This window comes from Myotis yumanensis, unplaced genomic scaffold (assembly GCF_028538775.1).
Source record: "Myotis yumanensis isolate MYYU_CA2020_CCGP unplaced genomic scaffold, mMyoYum1.0.hap1 SCAF_2, whole genome shotgun sequence".
NCBI lineage: Eukaryota > Metazoa > Chordata > Mammalia > Chiroptera > Vespertilionidae > Myotis > Myotis yumanensis.
In genome coordinates this window covers 16,599,592-16,612,436 of record NW_027223753.1, presented here as the reverse complement: position 1 = coordinate 16,612,436, position 12,845 = coordinate 16,599,592, and the positions used below count along the sequence as shown (strand labels likewise).

Below are 12,845 nucleotides of genomic sequence, written 5' to 3'. Positions count from 1 at the left end.
AGGGTCCCAGGTTCGATTGCAGTCAAGGGCATGTATCTTGGTTGAGGGCATATCCCCAGTGGGGGGTGTGCAGGAGGCAGCTGATCGATGTTTCTAACTCTCTATCCCTCTCCCTTCCTCTCTGTAAAAAATCAATAAAATATATATATTTTTAAAAATACATAAAGTGCCCTAACCGGTTTGGCTCAGTGGATAGAGCGTCAGCCTGCGGAGTCAAGGGTTCCAGGTTCGATTCCGGTCGAGGGCATGTACCTTGGTTGCGGGCACATCCCCAGAAGGGAGTGTGCAGGAGGCAGCTGATTGATGTTTCTCTCTCATTGATGTTTCTAACTCTCTATCCCTCTCCCTTCCTCTCTGTAAAAAATCAATAAAATATATTTTTTTAAAAAATACATAAAGTATGCCCTAGCCGGGTGTCTCAGTTGGTTGGAGTGTCTTCCTATACACCAAAAGGTTGCAGGTATAATCCCCGTTCAGGGCTCCTTTGGGAGACAACCAATTGATGCTTCTCTCTTACATCAATGTTTCTCTCTCTCTTCCTTACTTCTTCTCTAAAAATAAATAAGAACATATCTTCTGGTGAGGATAAAAACTAACAACACATAAAGTATAAGAAAGCAATTACCTCTGCTCTGTCCTTTTAAAATTGTTACAATATTCTTCGGACCCAAAGATTTGTTCCTTACCTTGAAATCTTCCACTTCCCCCATGCTAAATCTTTTTTCTTTATATTTTACTCTGCTTCCCTGAACACGATTCCCAAAGGTTTTTTCAAATAAACCATTCGATATTTTAGGAATAAAATATATGGCATATTTTCAACAGAATCAAAAGGCAATTCAAGATTCTACACTTTGGGGCTTAACAAAAGATCACTCATTCATTAAAAAATAATAATTTTCTGATTCCTTTCAAATGTTTCCATTGGGCTATGAAAGTTTTTATTGTAAAGACAAATATTATCAACCACTATTTTTTCTTAAATTATTTTCAGCCTGGCTGGTGTCGCTCAATTGGTTGAGCATCATCCCGTGCACCAAGAAGTTGCTAGTTCAATTCTGGTCAGGGCACATGCCCAGGTTGTAGGCACAAGCCTCAGTAAGGGGGTGTGCAGCAGGCAGCCAATTGATGATTTTCTCTCATTGATGTTTCTATCTCTACCTTTCCCTCCCTCTCTCTATGAAATCAATAAAAACATATTTTTAAAAATTATTTTCAAAATATCCTGTAAGTATAAAATAATGTACAATAGATATACAAATGTACAAGGGTATCTTTCATTACCTTAAAATAAAATTATCCCAGCTACTTCCCCATGGTATCACCCCAGGAAGTAAAAATCAGAAAATACAATTATTTCTTCACATTGAAGAAATCATGTACAGAAAGATGCTAGCCTCTGTTTTCTCATCTGAAGTATAAGGAGACTGAACAAAATGCCTCTGATGTTCCATTTCTAACTGTCTATCAATTGCTGAAAGGCTCCCAGGCATGGGAAGCTAATAGAAACCAACATGGAAAATTGGAAGAATCTGAAGCCTAGAAAGACTCTCACAAAGTGTATCAGGACAGAAGAACAGCCAGGATAGGAAAAGAAACTGAGAAGTTGAAGAGTCAAAAGCAGATACCACATGAACTATCTCTATTTTTCTACCATTGCTGTAAGAGAAGAGAAAATACATTACTACCTAATAATATGCTTTCTTCTATTAGGTTGAGCCACATGAAATTATTGATATTCAATTGTTACCCAAAAAAATGACAATTTCATGATTCAAATTAATATTTTCCATTATCTCACACCAAAGACAATGACCTGATTTATACTGATTGACATAGAAAATGATAGATTTTATTTAATTTTTTATAAAGCTGATATTACTCAGTAACTGGTAAAACTATTAAACGGCCCCACATCTATTGTTGTAATTAATCTCCTTATTTCAAGACTAATTCTGAGATGCTATATCCCCTTCTTTTCAGTGTATTATGCCTTCATTTTCCATCAGTTAAGGAAACTGAATCACAGAAATGAAAACATACAATTTTCTTTAGATAATATTGAAGAAATCTTGAAATGGAGTGGCCTATGGGAAGAAGTTTAAACAATAATGCAACATTAGTCTCTGGGAGAGGGAATACAAATAATACCGTATAAAAGAAAGCCATATATGCACCCAGATGTTCATAGCAGCACAATTCACCATAGCTAAGATCTGGAAACAGCCTAAGTGCCCATCAGTAGATGAATGGATTAGAAAACTGTGGTACATCTACACGATGGAATACTATGCTGCTGTTAAAAAGAAGGAACTCCTACCATTTGCAACATCATGGATGGAACTGGAGAGCATTATGCTAAGTGAAACAAGCCAGTCAATGAAGGAAAAATACCACATGATCTCACTCATTCATGGATAATAAAGACCATTACAAACTTTTGAACAATAATAGATACAGAGGCAGAGCTGCCTCAAACTGATTGTCAAACTGCAGTGGGAAGGCCAGAGAGAGTTGGGGGGCAGGAGGGAGGGGAGTAAGAGATCAACCGAAGGACTTGTATGCATGCATATAAGCATAACTAATGGACATAAGACACTGGGGGGTAAGGGAGGGTAGGGGTTTGTCAAGGGCGGGGGGGGCGGGAAGGACACTTATGTAATACCCTTTGTAATACTTTAAGCGAAAAAAAAAAATAAATTAAAAAAAAAAAAAAAAAAGAAACAAAAAAAATAAATAAAAAAATAAAAAAAAAAAGAAAGCCAATCATGTACAGAAAGAGGCTGGCAATAAGAAAATGTTGAACCTACAAGAGGAAAGAGGTATCCCAACCACATAGCTCAAAACTTCAAATGGATCCTTGCCTAATCATGAAGGAACTGAAAGAAGCATTCCGTTGTTACTCTGGTTCTCTAGTAGAAGGAACTAGCTCTAAGGAACCAAGACATTAAAAAGAGAAGTAAAAAGGAGTGGCTCAACCTTTGTCATTCAAACACAAACAACAACGGATTTACTTGAGGACCCATATCTGGAGATCTAAGGTTTGGCCATAACCCTGTCACTAACTTGTGTGGCCTTGAACAAGTCTTCACCTTCCAAAATCTGAATTGTCACCTCGCCAAAGTAAGGAGGTGGAACAAATGATCTCAAGTAATATAATTTCAAACTTACAAAAAATTTTCAAGCATAGTAGAAGGAAGTCTCCCCTAAGTCCTTTTTCTGAATTCAAAATTATTTACATTTTGCTCCACTTGCTTTATTATTCTTTCTTTACATAGGTATAAATATGTGCATTTTTTTTCTGAACCATGAGACTTCGAGTCTCCATACTCTTTTACTCCTAAATACTTCAGTGTGTTATTTATTAAGAACAAAGCCAACCTAGCCGATTTGGCTCGGTGAGTAGAGCATCAGCCTGCGGACTGAAGGGTCCCGGCTTCAATTCTGGCCAAGGGCACATGCCCAGGTTGTGAGCAGATCCCCAGTGTGGGGCATGCAGGAGTCAGCCAATCAATGATTCTCTCTCATCATTGATGTTTCTATCTCTCTCTTTCTCTCTGAAATCAATAAAATTATATTTTTAAAAAAGAACAAAGCCGCCCTAACCGGTTTGGCTAAGTGGATAGAGCGTCTGCCTGCGGACTGAAGGGTCCCAGGTTTGATTCTGGGCAAGGGCATGTACCTTGGTTGCAGGAACATCCCCAATAGGGGGTATGCAGGAGGCAGCTGATCGATGTTTTCTCTCATCGATGTTTCTAACTCTCTATCCCTCTCCCTTCCTCTCTGTAAAAAAATCAAGAAAATATATATTTTTTTTAAAAAAAGAACAAAGCCATTCTCTATGTAAACACATAACATAGATACTAAAATTAGGACATTTAATATTGGTACAGTATTATGTAATTCACAGTCCATATTAAATTTTGTCAGATGACGTAAAAACATTAGAGCATCAGTCTGTGCACCAAAAGGTCTCGGGTTCGATTCCTGGTCCAGGACACGTACCTGGGTTGGGTTGCAGGTCTGACCCTGGGCCCAGTAGGGGCACATGCAGGAGACAATCAATCAATGCGTCTCTTTCACATCAATGTTACTCTCTCCCCAACCTGCCTTCCACTCTCTCTAAAAATCAATATCAGTGACTTGGTTAAACTGGTGATTAATGAGGTTCTTCCATTATTCTCCCTTTGTAAGTATTAAGTAATTTAGGGAAAGACACTTCACCATGTAAATATCCTGCTGCTCAGCAAACTTGCACCCACCAGTTTTAGCATCCATGAATGAGTTTCTTTCTTTTTTTAAATTGAATGTATTGGGGTGACATTGGTTAATAAAACTATATAGGTTTCAGGTATACAATTCTATAATATATCATCTGTATATTGTATTGTGTGTTCGCCTCAAGTCTCCTTCCATCACCATTTATTCCTCCTATACCCTCACCACAAATGAGTTTCTTACTCCATCATTCCATCTGTAGTCATTAGTTGTCATCCTACTAAAAGGAAAGGCTTTCACTTTTCCTACATTTATATAATGATTCATCTACTTATTTATATCAGTGTGGACTCATGGATTCTTATTTTATTCTCAATGGTTTATAACCCATTACTAATAGTATTTATTTTTATTAAAGCAGGGTTCTTAATATTTTTTTGTACCATGGACCCATTTAGCAGTGTGGAGAAGCCTATAGACTTCTTCTCAGAATAATGTTTTTAAATGTACAAAATAATTATGAGGATATTACACAGGTTTACAATGAAAACTATTTTTATACCAAAATAGTAACCAAAATATTAAAAATTTATGTTACAGTAATAAATCTGTTTCTTTATCAACACATTAAATAACAAGATCTAGAAATGAGTGCAAGCTATATCAATGTGTCTGCAACAACTGCAATGTGATGAAATTATCTGTGCTTTCTATCTGACAGTCACAAGTAAGGTACTGCTAATCCTGCTGTGGTTTTGTTACTAATATTTATACTAAAAGGCAGTGGGAAAGTTTAATTATGAATTAGTGAAAATAAAGATGTAATTTTCCCCATCTACCTTCATGGACCCAGTGACTTCTATCCTGGATGCCAGACTGATATTCCCTGATATAGTCTCCTTGTGCCCCTAACCTCTCTAAGACTCTAAGTCTACCTTAATAGCACATCATTTTTCAGGCCCCAAATTTCAATCCCTCAATATAAAAGTTCTCTCATCAATGTATAAAAACTAAATAAGATTTGAAAGGACACAAATTTGAGTAAAAGAAAAAACTGCTTTAGGAATCCAGGGTCCTGCCTGGCTCAGTGGTTGAGCTATGAACCAGAAGGTTACAGTTCAATTCCTAGTCAGGGCACATTCTGGGTTGAGGGCTCAATCCCTGGTGTGGGGCATGCAGGAGGCAGCCAATCAATGATTCTCTCTCTTCATTGATGTTGTTTTCTCTCTCCTCGCCTCTCCTCTCCTCTCCTCTCCTCTCCTCTCCTCTCTCCTCTCCTCTCCTCTCCTCTCCCTTCCTCTCTGAAATCAATAAAAATATATTTTTTAAAAATCCAGGGTCTTATAGCACTAAGGCAAAGAAGTAGCCCCCTGAAGACTGGCCTGGACCTGTTATAGGTCCAGTGAAAGTGAAACCCATATAAAAGGAATAACTTACCCAGGATCTGACCAAGAATAGAGTCTACAGGCAATGGCCAGAAAAGTCATCTTTAGAAGGCTTGGTGATGAAAAGACTTAATGGGCATCTATTCAAATTGTGGATTCTAAAATGACTGAAGAAATAGAAGCCTTAGGAATTCCAGCTTGGATGTAAGAATCTGTTTATGCTATATGACATAGAGACTGAAAATAAAGGGGAAAACAAGGCCTGAATTCCATTATTATAAAGCTGATGAGTTGTGTCAACTTTTCTAGTTTTTAGTGCAATAGGATTTTCCCTTAAGAAATCAGATATTCTTGGCTGGTATGACTCAGTTGGTTGGAGTGAGTTCGATTCCCAGTCAGGGCACATACATAGGGCACATAAAAGTCAGGGCACAATCAGTTGCAGGAGGCAACCGATTGATGTTTCTCTCTCCCCCGTCTTTCTGTATTTGTAAAATACAAAATAAAAAGAAATCAGATAGTGTCATTGTTCTCCCAGTTCAGTGATAATAAACCACAGCAGTTTGACTATAATGAATGTGAATACAGTCACATAAGAGAGTTCTGAAAATTATCCCTAGATTTACTAAATAATACATTTTCTCATGTGATTTTTTTTTCATTATACTTAAGAAAGACCATATTCGTTGGGTTCTTACAACTTAACTTCTGGATTTAAACGTCAGAAATAAAACAGGATTGAGCTGAAAAACCTAGTTTTTATCTTAAAGCACCAACCGCATGAGAGGCAACAATTTGTAGATCAGGACATAACAGCAATGTTGAAGTTGCAGTGAACTCTCCAAGTAGAAGAAGGAGCCAAGCAAAAACAATTAAGAATAGCTGAATGAAGCTAAAGTTTATAAAATCATTGTAGAAGGGTAAGTTTGAACAATAAAGTTCAAATGCGAGCAGAGAGACCAAGATGGCGGCGTAGGTAAACACCGGAGACCGCTGCCGCAAACAACCATTTCAAAAATACAACTAAAAGACTGAACGGACATCACCCAGAACCACAGGAAGGCTGGCTGAAGAGAGACTCTACAACTAGAAGGAAAGAGAACAGCAAATCGAGGCTCAGCGGCGGCGCAGTGTGGAAAATACAAAGGTACCGAGGTGCGTGCGCAAAGCGGGCTGGTGGCTGAGGGCGCGGTTGTCGTTTTCTGCCGGGAGTGAGTCTCAGACTCTGGGCTCCAGATCCGGGCGAGTCTCTAGGGACCCAGACTCAAACGGGAGAAGCGGGATTATCCGGCATCAGTTGGGACCTGAGGGCAGCTTTCTCTCCGAGGTTTGCAGCGGCTGCCGGGGTTCTGAGAAGCAGAGCCTCTGGGAACGGGACTGAGCGTGGCCATAACTGCTCCCTCCGCCCGCCCTGTTGAGCCCGCCCCGCCCAAAGCCTGCGCACAGCCATTTGCCGATTGCCTCAGGCAAAGGCTGGATTAGCACCTCCCCAGAAGGCAGACGTTTTCCACACAGCTGATTTCCACAGCCAGCCGGCCTGGTGGTCAAACCCCTCTAGTGTTAACTACAACAATTAAGGCTTGGCTAGAACAAGACTGCGCACAGAGACCACAAGGGGGTGCACCAAGAAAGCATAAAAGATGCGGAGACAAAAAAACATGACAGAAATGGAGGATATGGAGCTAAGAATCGCAATTTTGAGGGCTTGCCATAAATTTGTGCAGAGCCTCACGAAAACTAATGAGACCCTCGATGCTACGATAAAGAAATTAGAAAGTAAGCATACACGGACTGAAATAAAGGATATTATACCCAATAGCAGACCAGAGGAGTACAATAATCAAACCAAAGGTTCGACAAAAAACACCCAATTGGAAAAGCAAAATGAAAAAAGAATCCGAAAGTGTGAAGACAGTGTAAGGAGCCTCTGGGACAGCTTTAAGCGGTCTAATATCAGAATTATTGGAGTGCCAGAAGATGAGAGACAGCAAGATATTGAAAACCTATTTCAAGAAATAATGGCAGAAAACTTCCCCCACCTGGAGAAAGAAATGGACTTACAGGTCCAAGAAGCGCAGAGAACCCCAAACAAAAGGAATCCAAAGAGGACCACACCAAGACACATCATCATTAAAATGCCAAGAGCAAAAGACAAAGAGAAAATCTTAAAAGCAGCAAGAGAAAGAGACTCAATTACCTACAAGGGAATACCCATACGACTGTCAGCTGATTTCTCAACAGAAACTTTGCAGGCCAGAAGGGAATGGCAAGAAATATTCAAAGTGCTGAATACCAAGAACCTACAACCAAGATTACTTTATCCAGCAAAGCTATCATTCAGAATTGAAGGTCAGATAAAGAGCTTCACAGACAAGGAAAAGCTAAAGGAGTTCATCACCGCCAAACCAGTATTATATGAAATGCTGAAAGGTATCCTTTAAGAAGAGGAAGAAGAAGAAAAAGGTAAAGATACAAATTATGAACAACAAACATGCATCTATCAACAAATGAATCTAAGAATCAAGTGAATAAATAACCTGATGTACAGAATGAACTGGTGATTATAATAGAATCAGGGACACAGAAAGGGAATAGACTGACTATTCTTGGGGGAAAAAGGGGTGTGGGAGATGCGGGAAGTGACTGGACAAAAATCATGCACCTATGGATGAACACAGTGGGTGGGGAGTGAGGGTGGAGGGTGGGGTGGGAGCTGGAAGGAGGGGAGTTATGGGGGGAAAAAAGAGGAACAAATGTAATAATCTGAACAATAAAGATTTAATTTAAAAAAAAAAAAAAAAAAGTTCAAATGCAATGCTTTCTAAATTGGTCAAAAAGTATTTAAATTTAAGATACATGTTTAATCTCTTGGCTGTAAGCGATTTTCTTTGGGGGTGGGTGGGTAAGAGTTTTTGATCTAACATTAAATCAAAGGATTCTCCCCTCCTACTACTTTAGGAAGTTTGAATTCCACTGCAAACTAGATTTTACTTTTCTACCACTGATCTTCCTTAAAACTCCACCACCAAATCTATGCATGCAGGCAAGTGTTTAAATGCAAGATTAGTTCATCCTTCCTGAAATAAAAGCTATGTTTTTGAACACTCATGTAAAGTTACACAGTAGATAATTCTTAAGTCTATCCCAGTTTTCTTCAGTGTTTAAAATCTGAAGACCTGGACATCCTTAAAGTTCTCTTTCCTGACACTCCTATGATCTTATTTTCAAATATTGGACTTGTCATTACTCATATCGCCATTAAGTCACTGTCTGTGCCTGCTCCTTTCTGTTGAGATGCGTAACTATTCATTGTTCCCATCTCTTGATCTACATGTTGAGAACCTGAGAACGGCATAATGAACAGACGAACATTTTTGGCGACCTCAAATAATATATAACTTTTTTAAAAATATTTTTTATTGACTTCAGAGAGGAAGGGAGAAGAAAAGAGAGATAGAAACATCAATGATGAGAGAGAATCATTGATCAGCTGCCTCCTGCATGCCCCACACTGGGGATCCAGCCTGCAATCTGGGCATGTGCCCTTCACCAGAATCCAACCCGGGACCCTTTCGTCCACAGGCCGACACTCTATCCCAGCCGTGGGCAAACTACGACCCGTTTGAAATGAATAAAACTAAAAAAAAAAAAAAAAGACCGTACCCTTTTATGTAATGATGTTTACTTTGAATTTATATTAGTTCACACAAACACTCCATCCATGCTTTTGTTCCGGCCCTCTGGTCCAGTTTAAGAACCCATTGTGGCCCTCGAGTCAAAAAGTTTGCCCACCCCTGCTCTATCCACTGAGCCAAACTGGCCAGGGCAAATAATATATAACTTAAGTGATTTTAAAAATGAAATAATCTGAGCTCTGGCTGGTGTGGCTCAATTGGTTGGAATGTCCTCCTGGACACCAAAAGGTTCCAGGTCCAATACCCGGTTGAGGCATGTACTGGAGGTCTTCGATTGATGTTTCTCTCTCTCTCTCCCTGCCCCCCTCTCTAAAGTTAATAAAAACATAACCTTGGGTGAGGATTTTAAAAAATGAAATGAAATAATCTGGAAATGAATTTTTACTGATTTGAGCCTGTGATGGAGAGTTTTATCTCCACTATTAGATCGATTCTTAAAAATAGCCCTGTTGCCCAGCCAGCATGGGGCATGCAAGAGGTAGCCAATGAATGATTCTCTCTCATCATTGATGTTTCCATCTCTCTCTCCCTCTCCCTTCCTCTCTGAAATCAATGAAAAAATATATTCTTAAATTAAAAATAAAAATAGCCCTGTCTTGTCCAACGTTATAGTCCACAAAAGACCTAACATAGTACTATGCCCACAGAAGGCATTCATTTACTGAACATATGTTCAGAAAGTGTTAGCATGCAACCCTCTCAGTCTATTTAGCATATAACTGTCTCGTAACGAACCTGGACTGGTTCTTCAGACCATCTATGCTTAGAAGACACCAGCCCAATAAATAATCTAGAAATATGTGCAATAGAGAAAAATCATGATAAAACTGTCATTTAAAACAAAACAGATCCATATTTACAATGCTTGGAATAAGACTCTGGAAACATTTGAGTCTCATATAATGACTCTCTAGATGTACATGAAATTACACAAGTCTTCTGTTTCCTTTAATTCCCAGTTATAGCTTTAAAGTACACAAAAAGTTTAGAGTCAGTGCTTTAAGATTCAGTATGGCTTCTCTTGCAAGTCTCTCATAGACTCCAGATCATTTTAATCAGAGCTGAAGCCCAGGGAAGAATTGACTTTGGGATGGGGGAGAGGGGAGCTGGGGAATTCAGAATAATAATTAATAACCAATCAGCAACAAAGTTAACTTTTAAAATAAATATACATTTAAATCAAGGAGACAAATTCTGCCAAAATGTTTTCAAAATGGAAAGAATCGCCCTAACAGGTTTGGCTCAGTAGATAGCATATCAACCCATGGACTGAAGGGTCCCAGGTTCGATTCCCATCAAGGGCACGTAACTCAGTTGCAGGTGCCTGCAGGAGGCAACCAATAATGTTTCTTTCTCTGTCTCTCCCCCTTCCTTCCACTCTCTCTTAAAAAATCAATGGAAAAATATCCTCAGGCAAGGATTAATAACAAACACACAAAAAAACCCAGAAAGAATAACCTTGAATGGGAAAGGAATAAGAGAATTACAAAACCTAGGAGAAAACATTATGCATCATGTTAAAAAATGACTTTGGTCCTGGCCAGATAAGCTCAGTTGGTTAGAGCATCTTCCTGATACACCAAATTTAGGATTCGGTCCCAGTCAGGGAACATACAAGGAGCAACCAATGAATGCAGAAATACATGGAACAACAAATTGATGTTTCTCTCTCTCTCTCTCTCTCTCTCTCTCTCTCTCTTTTCCTTTCTAAAATCAATAAATTAAAAATTAAGGAAATAAACCTTCCTTTAAAAAAATGACTTTACATTGAACAAATCACCTGTACCACCTCTAAAAGCTTACTAAGATCTCCAATTGGCCCTTCTTTTTTTAAAATCTTACTTATTGATTAGAGAGAAAAACATCGATTTGTTGTCCCACTTATGCATTCATAGGTTGATTCTTTATTTTTTTTATTTTTTATTTTTTTTAAAATATATTTTATTGATTTTTCACAGAGAGGAAGGGAGAGAGATAGAGAGTTAGAAACATCGATGAGAGAGAAACATTGATCAGCTGACTCCTGCACATCTCCTACTGGGGATGTGCCCGCAACCCAGGTACATGCCCTTGACCGGAATCGAACCTGGGACCTTTCAGTCCGCAAGCCAACGCTCTATCCACTGAGCCAAACCGATTTCGGCTATTCTTTTTTTAAAAAGTATTTTTATTGATTTCAGAGAGGAAGGGAGATGGTGATAGAAACATCAATGATGAGAGAACCACTGGTTGATGGATGGCTCCTGCACACCCCACACTGGGGATGGAGCCAGCAACCCCGGCATGTGCCCTGACGGGAATCTAACCATGACCTCTAGTTCATAGGTGGACGCTCAACCACTGAACCACACTGGCCAAGTCTTTGGTTGATTCATGCATCTGCCCCGATTGGGGATCAAATTAGTATCAGGGCCAGGCTCCAAACAACTGAGCCACAAGGCCCTTCTTCTTCTAAGGTAACCAATATGTAGTTTATTTGGAGTAAATTGTGACTTTTTAAAAATATATTTTTATTGATTTAAAAGAAGGGAGAGGGAGAGAAACATCAATGATGCAAGAGAATCACTGATGGTCGCCTCCTACACGCCCCCTACTGGGGATGGAGCCCACCACCTGGGCACGTGCCCTTGACCAGAATGGAACCCGGGACCCTTCAGTCCCTAGGCCGACGCTCTAACCACTGAGCGCCGGCCAGGGCACGTTTCTGTGACTTTTGCTGACTGGGCGGGTACGGTTTGGCTTGAAGGACTGAGGGTTCCAAGAGAAAGATCGGAGACTTGGTCTGCAAGGCTGCTTACATTTCAGGGGGTAGAGGGCTCATCTTCCCAGCGTCAGGGCGTTCGAACTTGGGAACCACTCGAGGGGCCATTAGAGTCAAGCACGTCAGATCTCGGGACCTTAACTTCCCCATCCGAAAAATGGGGCAGACGACCACTACTTCCCGGGGGAAGAGTCCAGGACTATAACCGCGGCCCCCGCCGACGTGAGAGCCGCCACCTAGTTAGTGGGAAGTGGGAGGTGGCGCCGAGAGGAGCGAGAACAGGGCAGTTTGCAGGAAGTGCTTTAGGGTTGGGAGGGGAGAGAGGAGGCGGAGGCGGGAATGTGAAAGCCGAGCTCTCACTGCGGAGTTTGTTCCGAAGCTCAGGGAAGGCGGGGCGAAGCTGGGGTGAAGGGGTTAGTTAGTCAGTAGATGGGCGAGACGAGCTCCCTCCCCCTCGGAAAGAGAGGGCTGGGCGCGGGGGAGGCTCGGAGGCGACGGCGGCGGAGGAACGGGGGGAGGGGAAAGCGGACGCGCTCTGGAAGGGGCGGGACCCCTGCGCCCCCCGCACGCATGCGCGCGCCAGCCCCTCCAGCTCCCAGGCCCGGGCTTCAGACCACGCACCCAGCACCGACGGCGCGGACGTTCGAGGAGGCGGAGCCTGGCGGCCCTCCCCGCCCCGCAGGGACCGCGTCCGTCGCGCGCCCCTCCAAGTGGCGGGTTGCCACTTGTGTCTTCAGGGGGGGTTTACGAAGCAGGAACCGGGAACACGTTTCTCTCTCGGGCTCT

The 12,845-nt window shown here is 41.0% G+C and overlaps 1 pseudogene; it reads right to left on the bottom strand.

Moving 5' to 3' along the window:
* Positions 1-12,845, bottom strand: part of LOC139001674 (E3 ubiquitin-protein ligase RBX1 pseudogene) — an 18,194-nt pseudogene extending 5,349 nt beyond the window's left edge.